We start from the raw sequence: 16,392 nt of genomic DNA, 5'->3' as shown, positions 1-16,392 counted from the left end.
ACATCAAAGGGTAGTCAAGTTACCAGTCCACCAAAGTGATGTGAAGAGTGGTGACACAAGAGGGACAGCAGCGAGGAAAGGAGAGATCGTGAACATCAGACAGGTGGCACTCAGAAATAGATGACAGTCAGATGAGAAGATAGACAAGGACAGGAGAGGCCCCGTATTTGCGGAAGGGAGAACAACGACTTGGAAGGCTTTTTGTTTTTTTTTTTTGCGGTACGCGGGCCTCTCACTGCTGTGGCCTCTCCCGTTGCGGAGCACAGGCTCCGGACGCGCAGGTTCAGCGGCCATGGCTCACGGGCCCAGCCGCTCCGCGGCATGTGAGATCTTCCCGGACCGGGACACGAATGCGTGTCCCTTGCATCGGCAGGCAGACTCTCAACCACTGCACCACCAGAGAAGCCCAGACTTGGAAGGTTTTAACCAGCTCACAAATCCTGCGGCTCCCCTACCTCTCCCTCCCCTCACCTAAGGTGAAGGCTGTGAATGAGATACCAGCTGTAGCTTGTAGTACAAGAGGCTGGGCACCTCTGGAGCCTTTGGAAATGTTTTTGCAGCATCTCTGGGTCTCTTGGGTCACCCCTTGGTAAACTGGCTGTCCACCTTTTCAACCTTGCTGACCACCAGCATGATGATAAAGAGTGCTGTCCACAGAGCACCTGGCCCTGAGATCCTAGGATCCATCGTGACTCTGTTCCCGCTCAGTCCCTCCTGCCTCCTACACGGTGAATAAAGGCAGTGCTGTGCTGCATGGGTCAAGGAGTGTTTACCTCTCCCAAGTGACAGATGGGGCTGTGACGGGCACAGCTGTCCTTACACGTATCCGTCTCCTCCATAAACCGTGTTCAGAGCCCGGCTCAGGGCTTCTCCAATTTTAAGGTCCACAAGAGTCACCTGGGAAGCTTGCTGAACAAGCATGCTCTGATTCAGCAAGTATGCGGCAAGGAGCTGAGATTCTGAATTTCTAATGAGGCCCCAGGTGTGGCCCATGAACCACACCTTACAAAAAGGGCCTAGGAAGGGGCTGCTCGGGCTGTTCGTAGAGCGTCTGCGTGGAGTTGCAGCAAGATGTCGTCCCTGCTTCACTGCCAGCCGAGTATCACCGCAGAGCTGTCCTTGGCTGTGTTCAGCCCCACAGTGGACTTGGCCTAAGTTTTTGAGACCACCAACAAAGGAGCCTGAGCTTGAGGAAATTTGTAAGTACAATTTCCCCTTCTTTCTTAACGGCCCAGAAAAGACAGGACTGGTGCTCGTGGGATTCACCCACTTAGCAGAGTAGAACAGATGAGCCCATAGAGAAATCAGATTTCCAAATGACTTTTGCTTATGACCTGATTTTTGTCTTTGCAAAGAGCTAGGGAAATGAGTTCCTTTCCCCATCTAGGCCCTGCCTCCTTGCTGAACTCTGCTTAGGGGAAAAAAAACCCAGAAAACAAACCCAAACTTGAGGATTTGGGCAAGGTACACTTAACCAGCAAGGCGGATGATGGTAAAGGTTTCCTAAGATGTTTATATTTAGGTTCTGTGCGAGGGGAGTTCTTTTTATCGCCTGAATGTGTCACTTTAATTTGATAAACAGCAGGGGAGGAGAGACTGGCATTGCAAAAAAGCTTAAAGTGCTGTGCGACGCTTCACTTAGTACTGTTAAAATGGATTCTTAAGGAAGTTTCCTTTTAAGTTCTGTTTTAGTTTTGTTCAGTTCAACAAACATGCATTGAGTGTCTGTTGACGAGAGCAGGCACTGTGCTGGGTGCTGAGCACACGGAGGTAAGTGAGAGGGGGCTTGGGGAGAGGGACAAGCAGAGAGAGAAGACCTCTGCAGTATTGTGGTGCAATGAGGCAGGTGCATGGTGTCTGGAGCTCTGGTGAGGTCTCCTTAACCAGCAGGAGGGTGGGGGAGATGGAGCGGGGAGGCCGCTTTGAATGGATAACACCTGGCCTGAATCTAGAGCAGCGGTCCCCAACCTTTTTGGCACCAGGGACTGGTTTCGTGGAAGACAGTTTTTCCACGGCCTAGGTTGGGGGGGATGGCTCAGGCAGTAATGCCAGTGACGGGCAGTGGCAGATGAAGGTTTGCTTGCTTGCCTGCCACTCACATTCTGCTGTGCGGCCCGGTTCCTATCAGGCTGCCAGACAGTACCAGCCCGTGGCCCAGGTGTTGGAGACCCTGATCTAGAGGCTCGAGTAGGAATTAGGCAGGTGGAGAAGTTTTAGAAATGTGAGTCATTAATACCCTTCCTTGACTATTTCTGGTTCTTACCTCTTTGGCACACAGTAGAATAGCGTGTCCTTATCCTCTTGAAAAGCGTGGCTACTGGTTGTGCTTGAGCCAATGAGATGTGAGGGATAGTGGCGTGTATCACTTCTAGGTAGAAGCTTTCAATGCCAGTAGTGGTTGACCGTTTTTCCATCGCACTGCTACAGAAACTGTGGAAACGATACGTTAAGATAAAGCTATCATCAGTCTTGTCTCTTGAGTGGTGACAATGAGAAGAAAGAAATCTTTGTTGTTTAAAGCCGTGAAATTGCAGAGTGGATGATGTGGTAACATAAGGTCCTCTGTCCTGAGCAACGCAAAAGGGCGTTCTGGGCAGGGGGTTCTATTTACAAAGGCTCAGAGACATGCAATGTCTTTGATCTGGAAAGTGCAAATGGTTAATAATGCCTGAATATGTAATGCAGACGGAGGTAGGTGGGGATGGCGGTGGTGTTTATCTTGTCTTGGGTGCCAGGATAATAAAGACTTGGGGGGATTGAAGTACATTGTTGGCCAGATGAGCTCTTAAGTTTCCTTTCTAACCGAAGACTTCGATTTTACAAAATTGAATGCGATTCATGGTTTTCTCTGGGAACACCTTTCCCAAAATTCTTAGGCATGGTTGAACATCCTCCTCTGGAAAGCTATGGCATTTTTAAAAACTCATCGTACAGTACTAAACATTGTGCAAAATGTTTATTTGTGTTATCTTCACTAGACAAAGTTCCTTGATGGCAGAAAACATTTCTGTTTTCCCAAGATCCTGTACAGTGCCTAGGAGTGTAATAAATATTTGTTGAATAAGTAAACACCGAGAGCTTCTCTGTGGGTGTAATTTAGACACCTCTCGAGATTCTTTGGCCTCACCTGTCTCCCAGTCCACAGGCAGCGTGGCTTCACGTAAGCCACTGTTATGGCCAGTTGACTCCCTGTGAACCCATTTAAGTGGCTCTGCTGCCTGCGGACAGCCAGCTACAGAGCCTTTGGCTCTTCTGGCCACTTCCAGAGACTCAACGACATGCTGCAGTTTCCCAAGTACCTGCTGAAAAGGCAAAGACAAGCGAAGTAAATCTCTGGGCACATGTTTACCATTGGCAGATGGGAAGGAGCCAGCAGATAAATTCTTTCCCTCCCTACCATGGCTGTGTAGCAAAGAATAGCCTATATGGAGGTGTCCCACACGGCTGAGCCAGTGAACCTGCTGAGTGACCAGCTGAATCTCTTCACAGCTCATGGTGAACCAGTGTCCATATGGTAACACATGACCTTTCATTGCTTCCCATCCTCTGTACCTAGCTCTGTTTTCTATTCTTCCTGTCTTGAGCTCCCAAAACATACTAGCATATAGTCTTTGTCTCAGGCTGAAATGGGTGACTGTGGAATCTGAGAGCTGTGTGGATGGCCCCATGCGAATGAGCACACATGTTAGTGGGCACCAGATGCCATCGACTGCAGGTACGTCTATCAGCTTAGCTGCCACCATCCCTGGGGAAACCACCCAGGCAGCTGGTGGCAGGCTGATTTATTTTGCATTCCTTCTGTTCTGGAAAGAGCGATGAGTTACTTACTAGAACTGACATCTACTTCAGATGTAGATTCGTCCACAGTGCATTATAGCCTGTATGACATTGCTTCAGACTGATGGACGCAACTTACTGTAAAGGAGATGCAAAAATGGACTCAACTCACAAACTTCCCCGGTTTTGACCATGTACCCCATCGTCTCAGAACCTCTGTATCCTCCTGCTACTTCCAGCTTTGGATGAAGAGTTAAGCTATAGGACATAGATCAGCAGACTGTGACCTGTGGCCCAAATATAGCCTACTGCCATTTCTTATAGGGAAAGTTTAAAGAAACTCAGCTATGCCCATTTGTATATATGTTATTTATGGTTTGGCACTCTAATGGCAGATTTGAGTAGTTGTAAAAGAGACTGTATGGCCTGCAAACACTAAAACTGACTATTCAGTCCTTTGCAGAAAGTTTTCTAACTCCTGCTGTAAGACGTGGTCTCTTACTTGCCAAAGGGTTGCCAAAGGAGCTGGGAAGCTTAAAAAAAATTATATATATATATATAATATATGTGTATATATATATATATATATATGGTAGTTTGCCCTTGTAGGGCAAACTTTGACCCATGGGACACAGGAGATAAGAGGGAGCAAGCAATTAAATCCCCTTCCCCTCCTCCCTACTCTGAGTGCACTTTACCTCATGAAGAATAGTTATAATTGCTACTTTAAAGTTTTTCTCAGATAATTCCAACATCTGGGTCATCTCAGAGTTGGCATCTGTTTTTTTTTTTTTTTTTTTTTTTTTTGCGGTACGCGGGCCTCTCACTGCCGTGGCCTCTCCCATTGAGGAGCACAGGCTCCAGACGCGCAGGCTCAGCGGCCATGGCTCACGGGCCCAGCCGCTCCGCAGCATGTGGGGTCTTCCCGGATGGGGGCACAAAACCATGTCCCCTGCATCGGCAGGTGGACTCTCAACCACTGTGCCCCCAGGGAAGCCCTGGCATCTGTCTTTTACTTGAAAGTAGGTCATAGTTTTCCTCATCCTTGGTAAGTCGAGTAACTTCAAATTGTATCCTGCACATCTTGTAAATTACGCTGTGAAGCTCTGGGTTTTACTAAGATCTTCTGGAGAAGAAAATTTTTTTTTCTGTTACTTTTAGCAGGTAATCAATCTGTCTTGCCTTCTGAGGGCAGTGGTTCTGATGTCAGTTCAGTTTTCGAAGCCTTTGCTGTGCTGTCTGGGTCTGTTCCTGCATACGCCACTAAAGGGTAGTCTGGGACGAGAGGAGTGGCTTATATGGTCGTTCACTTGTCAAAGCATGTGATTCTTCGGGTGTGTGCTTCAAATTTACAGCTTGGGTGAACCTGAGATTTGTATCAACTCATATAGAATTAGGGGGTCCCTTTCTTCTCGTTCTGTCCTCTGCAGTATTTCTTCCATTCTTTTTGGTTCCCTAAGTCTTCTTTCCTTACTCATCTAGCTGGAAATACAGGGTTTCTCTTAGAGTTGTGACCACCATGACTATTACGTTTGGGGAGAAATGAAGAGGAAAAGAGAAAAATAACAGGAATTACCTCCATACTCTTTGCACAACAGGGACCTATTATCCTAATTCCTCTATTTGGAGAGGTAAAACCTATCTCAGAATTTTTAGATGTTCATGCTATTGTGTCAACTATGTGACTGGCCTTGGGGCAGGCTGATAGAGAAAAAAGAGAGGAAAACAGTAGGATTTTCACAATACTCTACAGCTTTTACTAGGCCCTTACTGCCAATCCTTTGGCCAGAAAGGTTGGATTTTGTGAGTTTAGTTGTATATGTCCACTGTGCAGTTTCCCTGTTTGGCTTGCCTTTTGGTCAAAGCCGGAAGACCCAGGTAGAAAGAAAAACATAAAACCAGGAGAGTCATTGTTGCCACATTAGTTGTTCAAATATTCACTTGTTCCACAATTCACCCACTGTTGACTATTCAGAGTCCTTAAGTAGTTGCTGTTTTTATTTCGTCTGGAGTTTTACCTCTGATAATTCAGAGCAAGGTCTATACCCCTCCACCAGCAGCTTTTCTATTTTTCTTGCCAGATCAACTTGAGGTTCCTTTACTTTTTGGTGGAGAGCTCACACAGCTTATGGAAGAATGCACGGGAAGTCTGCAAAATGGAACGCAGACTGGAACGGATAAAACAGTCTTGTTTTGAGATCAACCTGGGATTTCTAAAATGATGAGTGTCTAAACGAAAAATCAGTCAGGATATAAAACAGAAGTCTGCAACAAAAATGTTATTGACACAACCTGTTGAAGAGCTAACATACTGCTGAGGGGAGAGAAGGTTTCAGAAGGAGAGCTCGGGAAGTACTGTGTTGGCTGAAAAGGTCATTGTCCGAATGACCTTTACGGCCAACCCAATATACGCCATGTACAGGGCCCAGGGGGATGTGGAAGATGTGGTACCCTGAACCTAGGGCTTAGGTGGTTCTGAACTCTAAAACTACCCCATAACTGAATGATCATTTTTAAAAGCCTGAAAGGTAGATTCCCTCCCCTCAATCGTTAGCATCTCTAAGGGCTTGGAATCTAAAATCAAGGCCTGTTTTTCAGTTCCCTGCACGAAACAGGCCGAGGCAAGGAGTTGGGTTCCTCTGTGGCCAGTCGCTAATGCTCTATGCCATGGTCATGGTCATGCCTAGCCTTGGCCTCCTGTCTCACTAATGGCTACAGAGCAAGGGGAACTAGGCAGTGGGGTGAAGAAGACGAAGGGCGCGTGCCGTGTCGTCAGCACATCTGGGATGTGGCTGCTTCCTGTTGGGTGAGACTTGGCTCGGCCCCTCTCTGCCTAAGCTTCCACTGCATGGTCTGTAAAGTGGGAACTATGATGCCCATGTTGAAGGGCTGTGGGAGTTGATGAGATCGTGCCCCATCCTGCCCCCACTTCTGCCTCCTCTCCCCTCTGGGCTCCAAATGAGAATTGTGCTGCAGATTATATTATTGGAAAGAGGTTTTTGTCTTCAAATGTTACACTCTGCCTATAAAGTATTGCATAGCAAACACCTAAAAGCGCTCCCTTATAGAACCGTCAAGCATGATCAAATTCAACATGTATCCTTTACACATAACTGGTATTTCAAAAATGTTGAAGCTTACTAAGGTAGAAGAAGCCAAGGCATTCCCTGTCTCTATTTTATATAAATTGTTGGTATAATAATCTCTCTTCTCAGAAAATCTTGAAATTAATAGGGCTGGAATGATATTTTATTTCCTACTCTAAAGGATTGGGTTACTGTTTTTTTGGGGGGGTTACTTTTTCAACTTTTAAAGCATAATAATCTCCTTAGAAAACCTTGAAATTAATAGGGCTGGAATGATATTTTATTTTCCTACTCTAAAGGATTGGGTTACTTTGTTATTCAACTTTTAAAGCATAATAATCTCTCTTCTTAGAAAAACTCAAAATTAATAGGGCTGGAATGACTGATTTTCCTACTCTAAAGGACTGGGTTACTTCGTTATTCGACTTTTAAAGCAAAGTCGTAACTTTTACTCATTTTCTTCAGACCACACACAGAGACCAACAGTATGCTTTGCACTTAGCAGCTACTTAAATGTTGGTTAAAGTATTGATAATTAATGACCAATATCTGAGTTTTGACTGCTTCATAGATTGAGAGGATCCACTCAACTCAAATATTAACATGAAGAAGAAAACAGAAGAGGCTGAAAAGCATGGGTTTATTAATTTTCTATATCTTCTAAAGTTCGGTCACTTGGAAATTCAAAATTTGTCAACATAATTGTTCGTTTGCATCCAATTGAATCCCTGGGATTCCTTGGCTGTGTATATAATTCCACTTCCAGCCAAGCTGTTAAGACTAGGTCTGCAGTTTCCAGTTATTAGGGAAGTTCATTGTAAGAAGGGTGAACAGCCTCCAAAACAGCAAGTAATTTATCACTATTTCCAGTCTTTAGCCATTTTTTCCTTTATGATGACATACTGCCAAGAAAGATGATTCAGGAACTTTGAGCAGACAGGGAACATTGGCCGGCAATGAGGCCTAGCGTGAGTTGAGCTACAGCAGAACTGGAAGGGAAAGGGAAGGAAGGACATGAGTATTCACTGAGCGCCTGCACCAGCAGCTTTAGGTAGTTTATCTCATGGGCTTCTGTCCACAACAGCCTGTGAGGGAATAAGAAGTGGTATTTCTTGAGGGCTTACTCTGGCCCCAACCCCTCACAGTCATTACCACAGTGAAGTCTCAAAACAACCCATGCCGAGCTATTACACGCATGTTAGGAGTAAAGCTCTGCAGGGAGAATATCACACAGCTGCTCAGAAGTGGAACCGGAATTTAGAGGCACTTGATCTAACTTCCAAATTCGAACTTTGAAGTTTCCTTCTCAAAAGAAAAATACATTTTTCTTGTTCAAATAATGTATGCTGATGGCAAAAAATCAATACAGAAAAACTCTCAAATATTTAATTTTTGAATATGCAGTGCTTTTACATACTTAGAAAAGCAAAAACTCTGTCAGAAGAGAAGCACTGTCATTAATCTATCAACTCTTTCTGGAGGCTTTTTTTTTTTTTTTTTGTGGTACACGGACCTCTCACTGTTGCGGCCTCTCCCGTTGCGGAGCACAGGCTCCGGACATGCAGGCTCAGCGGCCATGGCTCACAGGCCCAGCTGCTCTGCGGCATGTGGGATCTTCCCGGACCGGGGCACGAACCCGCGTCCCCTGCATCGGCAGGCGGACTCTCAACCACTGCGCCACCAGGGAAGCCCCTGGAGGCTTTTTAATGCATGTATGGATGTATTTCTCCCTTTATTTAGTCATGACAGCATGGACACACTACCTCATAAGTTGCTTTTCATTTTTTCACTTAACTCTATCCTAGAGATGTTTACAAATCAGTGTGAAGTGTTTTAAAGTCTTTTTAATTAGCTGCATCATGTTCCACTTTATTAATTTATAAAAGCGAATTCCGTAATTTAACTTGAATAAAACGCTGAGGTGTTCTCAATTTTGTGCTCCTACAGACAATGGTGAAATGAATCAGCTCTCAAGTGGGTCATGTGTCTTTCCCTAGGAGTGCTAGTGTCTCTGTAGGACATACTGGTGAATCAAAGGTAAAGGGAAGCATTTGTAATTCTGGAAGATACTGACCAATTGTCCACTCACCCATAGAGTTTAACATGCCTGTTTCCCCATAGCTTTGCCAACAGTGTTCATCAAACTGTTGGAGTTTTGCCAGTCTGATAGGTGAAACCTGTTAAGTCAGTGTAGTTAGAATTATTTCTCTTTTGAATAAAGTTGACCATCTCTTTATGTTTGAGATGAGAGACATTTGTATCTCCTTTTCCATGCATTGCTTGTTCATTTTTACTTTACCCATTTTTCTATTGGGCATTCTTCATATATTAGGGGGGGTAGCCTTCTGTGATATGAGTTACAAATAGCTTTTCTTAGTTTCTCTCTTCCTTTGACCTTACGTATGGTGTTTCTCCCCATGGAGAAATTTCTATTTTAAGTTGAGTTTGCCGGTCTTTTCCTTTATCACTTCTAAATTTGAGTCCTAATTAGAGAGCTCATCATCACTCCAAGGTTACAACTGCCCCATGTTTTTGTCTAGAACTTTGATGGTTTCAGTGCATTTAAGGCTTTAATCCATTTGGCAACAATCCCACAGCTTCCATTGAAGCATGCATCTAACTTTATATATTTCTAGCTAGTTCTTCAATTATCCCAATATTATTTATTGAAACATTTCATGACTGATTTGAGATGTCTTTATCATACTGATTTCAAGCCTCTCTATAGATAGGTCTGTGTGTATATCTCCTTTGGACTTCTATTCCCTTCCATCAGTCTATTTATATATTATTACTATGATCTAATAATTGAAGGTTTTAAATATGTTTTAATATCTACTATGACATTTTCCACCTCCCTCATTCTACCCCATTGTTCTTTTTCAGAGTTTTCCTGGTTATGTTTTCATGTGAGCTTTAGAATCACATTACCCAGTTGTCTTTTTTTTTCCTGAATAACCTTTGGGGTGTTTTAATTGGGAAGTATTAAACTTATCAATTAGGTTATGGAAAATTCACATCTGTGTCATGGTGTGTGTTTCCATTTTTTAAAAAGTCTTCTTCGGTCTTCAGGGGTATTGGAAATATTAGGAGGCCTACATATTGTCAGTAATTCCTGTTTTGGTTGTTATATTCATGTAGTCTTTTCTTAAATCATCTATGGGGTTATGTATGTGAAAGCTGATGTTTCTGTTCTTATACACCTATTATTTTTCTGAGTTCTCTTATTGGTTATGGTAACTTTTCAGTTGGTTTCATATGGTCAGAGCACCTGCAAATAATTTTTCACGTTTCTTTCCAGCTTTTAGAATTATGATTTCTTTTTCTTACCCAGTTGTGCTGCCTATACTTCTAACACATCATCAAGTTCTATTTTTGACTTTAATGGGAATGTTTCTAGTGCTTCACACTAGGCATAGTATTTCCTTTGGGGTGACGACAGAAGTATTTTATCTTGTAACAGACTTATTTATCTAACACTATTTCATTGCAATTGCAATTTCTAAAGATTAAGAATGGGTATTGAATTTTGTCTGTAATATATTAAATACATTTTTTCCTTTCTTATATAATCTCAAATAAGGAGTTGCGTCATTGATTTCTAAAACTGGGATTGTTATATATCTGTATATATATAATATGCACACACATCTGTATATTGTATTTTTGCTATGTAGTATTTTGTAGAATTCTCCACTTACCTGACGTAGATCTAGCTCAGCGTTCCAATGGTTGCATAATCCATGGTTTGGATATAGCCCGTTAATTCAGCCATTCCCATATAGTAGGCATTCGTTTTTCCTTTTGTCCCCCTACTATAAACATATCTGCAGTAATCATCCTCGTATGTATAGTCTTAAGTGACTTGTTCTTTTACTTCGAAGGACAATATTCCCAGGGTTGAGAGTGCTGAGTTGAAGGTTGTATATAATTTCAGTAGCCACTCTGCTATGCTATTCAAGATCTTACAGCTAGAGCTGGGATTCAATGAGCGCTCTAACCCCAAAGCTCACTAAACCAAACCGCTGCCCGGATGAGAGCCACGTAGAAAGCAAATCATAAGAAATGACCGTGCTCGTAGTGAGATTCCTGCTGTGCTTCATCTAGTGGACAGAACGTAAACATCAGGATATTCACTAAAGAGAATCTTTACCCGGCAAGCGTTTGTCTTGGGGAGTCTTTGTAATTAGGTGGGCTTTGGTTTCTGTGACCTCGGAGGAGTAATTTTGTCTCTTTTCTCTCCTGGTAAATGGGAGTAACGGTACCTACCTTACACAGTTGTGAGTTGATAGCCCACAGCATCTAAAGCCCATATCAAGGTGTCTGGATTTTCTTGAAAGAAAGAAAATAATCTATTTGAAGTCATCAGTCAGGCCCAAGCCAGATTTTGGCTGTGTGCGTTGAAGGTATCCAGGCTGACGGGAGGCGTGAGGCAGGAAGTGTAGGGGTTGCTCATCGATTGGATTCTCGGGCCTGGAGAGGCCTTCAGAACTGTGACCAGGGTGAGAATTCCAGGCTCTAGGGACCCAACAGCACTTCCTCAGGGCAGCCCCTGCTGATTCCTGATTGACAGAAAGCCAGTGAGGGTGGGGCGGGGGTGGAAAGGAAGAAGGAATGGGCAAGGGAACAGAAAAGGAAGAGACAGATGTGCTCAAGACATTGTATTGGTTTCCTATTGCTGCTACAACAGATCACCACAAATTTAGTGACTTAAAGCAGCCCAGGTCTATTACCTTACCGGTTGGAAGGTCAGAAGTCCAAAATCAGTTGTACTGGGGTAAAGTGAGGTGTAGCAGGGCTTGTTCTTTCTGGAGGCTCTAGAGGAGAATGTTTCCTTGTCTTTTCTACCTTCTAGAAGCTGCCTGCCTTCCTTGGCTCATGACCCTGCCTGCAAAGTGCATCATTCCAACCTTTGGGTTCCATTGTCACACCACCTTTTCCTTCCATGACCCTACTACCTCCCTCTTCTAAGGACCCTTATGATTCCATTGGGTCTACCTGGATAATACAGAACAACCTCCCCATCTCAAGACTCATCCCCTTAATCCCATCTGTAAAGTCCCTTTTGCCGTGTAAGGTGACTGAGTCACAGGTTCTGGGGTGGGGACATGGGCATCTGTGGAGGGGTGCATTACTCTGCCTGCCACAGACATACATATACGTAACCTGCGGCACCAACACACCCACTTACTGCTCTTGGAGGCTGAAGAGCACCGGGTCTCTTCATCTGCCTTCTCTCTTCATCCCTAAGGAACTTCATTTTTGCTTGGCTAAATCCTCCTCTTCTGCCCACAGAGAGGAGACACAATCCATTCTGTTGCCTTCTTACTGTAAGAGGGAAAGTCTGGGAAGAAGATGGTCATCCTCCTTAGCCCCTAATGCCGGAAGTGGCCACATTGAAGTCCTGACTAGCAGAAATATTTTCATTTTCAACTCCTTAAAATAGAATGATTAAGGAGAAAGGGAAAAAGGAGGGGAAAGAAAGAAACAAAGCTTTTGAAATCACAAATAAGAAAGAATTTGGGTTTCAAGAGGGTTTCTAGAAAAACAAAAACAAGGCATAGATTCATTGATTCTGCCTCAGATATTTTCTGTAATGCAGTAAAACCATCCCAGGTGTCTCCTAAATGCACTTACCTGTGGGCTAGAAAGCTCACAGGCAGGGTAGGGAGGGTATATGTGCCCAGAGCAGCTCTGCTGACTTAAAGAGTTACCCTGAGGCAGGGATTAGAGCTAGCACCCTTGTCCTTGCCTTCTCCCCTAGGGAAGGTGGCTTCTCTGTTTCTCTCCATGCCTTGCAGCTTGTTTGAGTAGGTCAGGGTCAGTCAGGGGCCCAGTGAGATTCTGAGAGAGAGATGAGAGAGGGGGGAGGAAAAGAAGTAATGAGAGAAAGACAAATCTCTTGGCTTTAGCCCTCCTGCATGCGTTGAAAACATCTTTTAGACTGATCTTAATTAGAACTCTTTGTCTTGAGGAAGAAACTTAATACAATTTCCCAAAACCATAATCTTTTCCAAATAATGTTCGTTCTGTGGCCTTCCCCAAACAAGTTTCCATGCATTTACTATCAGAATAAAGAAATTCCCTTTTGAAACAGTGCACCTCAGGTTGGGACTTGAACCCAGTCAGCCAGGACTCAAACCCGGCCAAAACCCACAGTCTTACAACTGAGATCACACACCTAGTTTCAGGACTTAATGAAGCTCAGGTTCTTGATGTTTCATGGCAGAAAGAATTCAGTGAGAAACAAAGTGATAGGTAAGAAGTGGATTTATTTAGACAAACACACTCCACAGACAGAGTGTTGGCCATCTCAGAAGACGATGGGCCATCTCAGGGTATGGGGTTGTCAGTTTTTATAGGGGTGGGTAATTTCATATGCTAACGAGTGGGAGGAGTATTCTAGCTATTTCGGGAAAGGACAGGGATTTCCAGGAATCATCGGTCTTAGAACTGTCATGGCACCTGTGGGTGTGTCACCTAGTTTGCTGATGTGTTACAGTGAGCGTATACTGAGGCTTAAGGTCTGGTGGAAGTTGACTTGTCTGCCATCTTGGACCCATTTGGTTCTAATCAGTTCATGTCATGTCCTTGGGCTATGTCATTCTTCCAAAGGTTGTGCCCTGCCCCCTTCCCTCCTGTTTCACTTTTTTTCCTCTTTCTCAGTGTAAATTTTTCACATTTTCTTGATCTTGTTTCCTATGGCCCTTTTAGCCTGCAACACGGTGTGTACCTGTGCATATGTGTAAGAAATGAAGAAAAATTAATAAACTTGCAAGAGGTTTGGAGGGCAAGTTGTAAAAAGGAGGGTGAAGAGCTAAATTTACATAACCTAGAAAAAGAAGGCTCTGGAGGAACAAGATAAAGTTACACTTCACAGAAGCAATATAAATGAAGGGAGGGAATTATTCAGAGTCTCAGAAGATGGCAGGACAGAAGGGCTGGCCCCAAGCCAAGGCTGGAAATTTGGGAAAGGGAATCATGATGTATGATCAATGCAGGAGACCCGAGGGAGCTCATGATGTAGGGACCACTGCTCACCACCCCACGGCCCCCCATTTCCAGCTCGCATCAGATGGACATGGGGATCCAGCAAGGTCACATGTTCAGCTGAGCAGGCCCATGTGGAGCTTTCCCACCCACAACTCCATCCTGGGCTCTCAAGGACTCTGGCTCTGATAGGGACAATGGGGTCAGAGAGAGGGTTTTTGTCTCCAACTTCCTCTGAAAGTAGCTTCAGAGAACCAGACTTCCCTCCCTGAACACAGAAATAATTGCTAGTATAACACTCAAGTGACTTGCGTTCATTTTTATATTCTATCTTGCTCTGTTTAATTTCTGATCATTTGCAGCTGTTTTAATACTTGTGAAGTTTTCTGTGTAGCCAAGAAAGGAGGACAACCCTTTTTACTCTGAGCTTGATAGCGTGGATGTCCGCTGGCTGGTTAAAGGGGCTCAGTGCTGCCAATACCTGTGGGGCACTGAGTGGTGAATGAAAGGCAAGGGGTCGAGGCTCTACTTCTGCCATCATGTAGTTGGCTCTACTCTGCCATCATGTAGTTCTCTGTAGCTGCTCTGATATTGTGGTTTGTATTAAAATAAATATTGATCTGCAACTCTATTTCTGGCATAGAGCTCCTAAAACACTTGGAATTTCCTCAATGAAGAAAGCCATAAACGTGTTTTTGTTAATGAGGTGACTTTTGGACCCCACCTTAGGATGGGAGCTGGTTGCTAGGAGAACCAATCTTGTAATTAGAGGGTTGGAACTTTCAGTCCCATCCCTGACCTCCAGAGAGGAACTAGAGGTTGAATCAATCATGAGTATGTAATGACGCCTCTACAAAAACCCCAAGATCCAAAAGGACAGCACTGGAAGAGCTTCCAGGTTGGTGAACACATGGAGTACTGGGAGAACTGTGAGCTTGGAGAGGGCATGGAAGATCTAAGCCCTTTCTCCATACCTTGCCCTACATTTCTTCTGTCTGGCTGTTCCTGAGTTATATCCTTTTATAATCAACAAGTGTTCTAGTAAGTTAAAAATATTTCTGAGTTCTGTGAGCTTCTCTAGCAAGCTAATCAAACTCAAGAAGAAAGTTGTGGGAACCTCTGATTTATACCCAGTCATTCAGCAGCACAGGTAACCTGGGCTTGTGACTGGCATTGAAGTGGTGGAGGGAGGGGAAGTCTCGTAAGACTGAGCCCTGGATCTGTGGAATGTGTTGCTGTCTCTGGGTAGGTAGTGTCAGAATGGAGTTGAATAGTGGGATACCCAGCTGTCCTGGAGAATTACTCACTCTGTGGGGAAAAACCCTTCCCAGAGAATTGCTCATTGGTGTGGGAAACCCCACCCACACTCCTCCATTGAAATTGGTACCAGAACACTTTCAGCTGTGTAACAAATGACCACAAACTTAGTGACTTAAAGCAACAAATTTTATCTTAGTTTCTGTGAGTCAGGAATCTGGGCGTGGCATAGCTGGGTCGTCTTCTTCTGGGTTTCTTCATAGCTGCAGTCAGGGGGTTAGCCCAGGATCTCTAGAAGACTGTAATCAAGGTTGGGTCTGGCCACATCATCTCAAGGCTTAAGTGAGGGGGGGATCTGATTTCAAGCTTCTTCAGTGGTTGTGGGCAGGACCCAGTTCCTCACCAGCTTGGTCTGAGGACTACAGTTCCTCGCTCGCTGTTGGCCAGACGCCACCCTCAGTTCCTTGCTACATAGGCCTCTCCAATGTGGGAACTTGGTTCGTTAAAGTGAACAAGCCAAGAAGGCAAGAGAATGTGCATGGGTACTAGAGAAAGAACACAAGACAGAAGTCAGTCTCAGATAACTTAGTGTAGGAAGTGACTTCCTTCCATTTTTTTCTGTGTTGTGTTTGTTAGAAGCAAATCACTAGATCCGCCCCCCCACACACAAGGGCCACATATTATATAGGGAGTGGACAGCAAGAGGTAGGGACCATTGGGAGCAATTTTAGAAGGCTGACTGTGACAACCTTCCCCAGATGAGTGGCCTTGGGTCTTGGTTTAATATCATAACACAAGGAAAACTTTAAAGAGAGTTGAACTAAATCAGGACAGCAAATTCAACTGCCTACTAGAGCCTGGGAGGTCACATTAATCTGTGAAATGGGTCACATGTGAGATGATGGGCCCTGATAGGACTCCTGATGAGCTATACTTGATCTGCTAGGCCTATAGTATTCAAAATCCAATCTCTTAAAAAGATCGGTACTGATCAGAAAAGAACGCAGTCCAGATTACATCTGCAGATCACCAGTCTGACACAATTCCAGCTACCATGTTCTAAATGGATGGCACATAGTAGGGATGCTATTTTTTCCCCTTACCCTCTCCTATCAGAGCATCTTCCATCTGACCAAAGCAAATGGTACAGGTTCTCATGCAGGTCATAATTCCCGGCTCTTGTGTAGAACCAAACAGCAGTAATGACCCTAAAGAGGAATGTTTCGTCAAAACGCAGAGTGGTTGTTGTTAAACAAGTGAACATTGGTTACCAAAGGGAAGG

At 44.2% G+C, this 16,392-nt stretch overlaps 1 long non-coding RNA gene across 2 annotated transcripts in view; it reads left to right on the top strand.

The window, feature by feature from the left end:
• The first annotated feature begins 788 nt into the window (after nucleotides 1–788).
• Nucleotides 789–16,392, top strand: part of LOC117312632 (uncharacterized) — a 128,801-nt gene continuing 113,197 nt past the window's right edge. Inside the window, exon 1 of one of the 2 annotated variants that reach the window (XR_012332532.1) lies at nucleotides 789–1,199. This is a non-coding gene — a long non-coding RNA (uncharacterized lncRNA). The remainder of the gene's footprint in view (nucleotides 1,200–16,392) is intronic. The other variant, XR_004527008.2, reaches the window with a different exon arrangement.

This window comes from Tursiops truncatus, chromosome 6 (assembly GCF_011762595.2).
Source record: "Tursiops truncatus isolate mTurTru1 chromosome 6, mTurTru1.mat.Y, whole genome shotgun sequence".
Classification (NCBI taxonomy): domain Eukaryota; kingdom Metazoa; phylum Chordata; class Mammalia; order Artiodactyla; family Delphinidae; genus Tursiops; species Tursiops truncatus.
The sequence above is the reverse complement of the archived record's forward strand: the minus strand, read 5'-3'. Positions and strand labels throughout refer to the sequence as shown.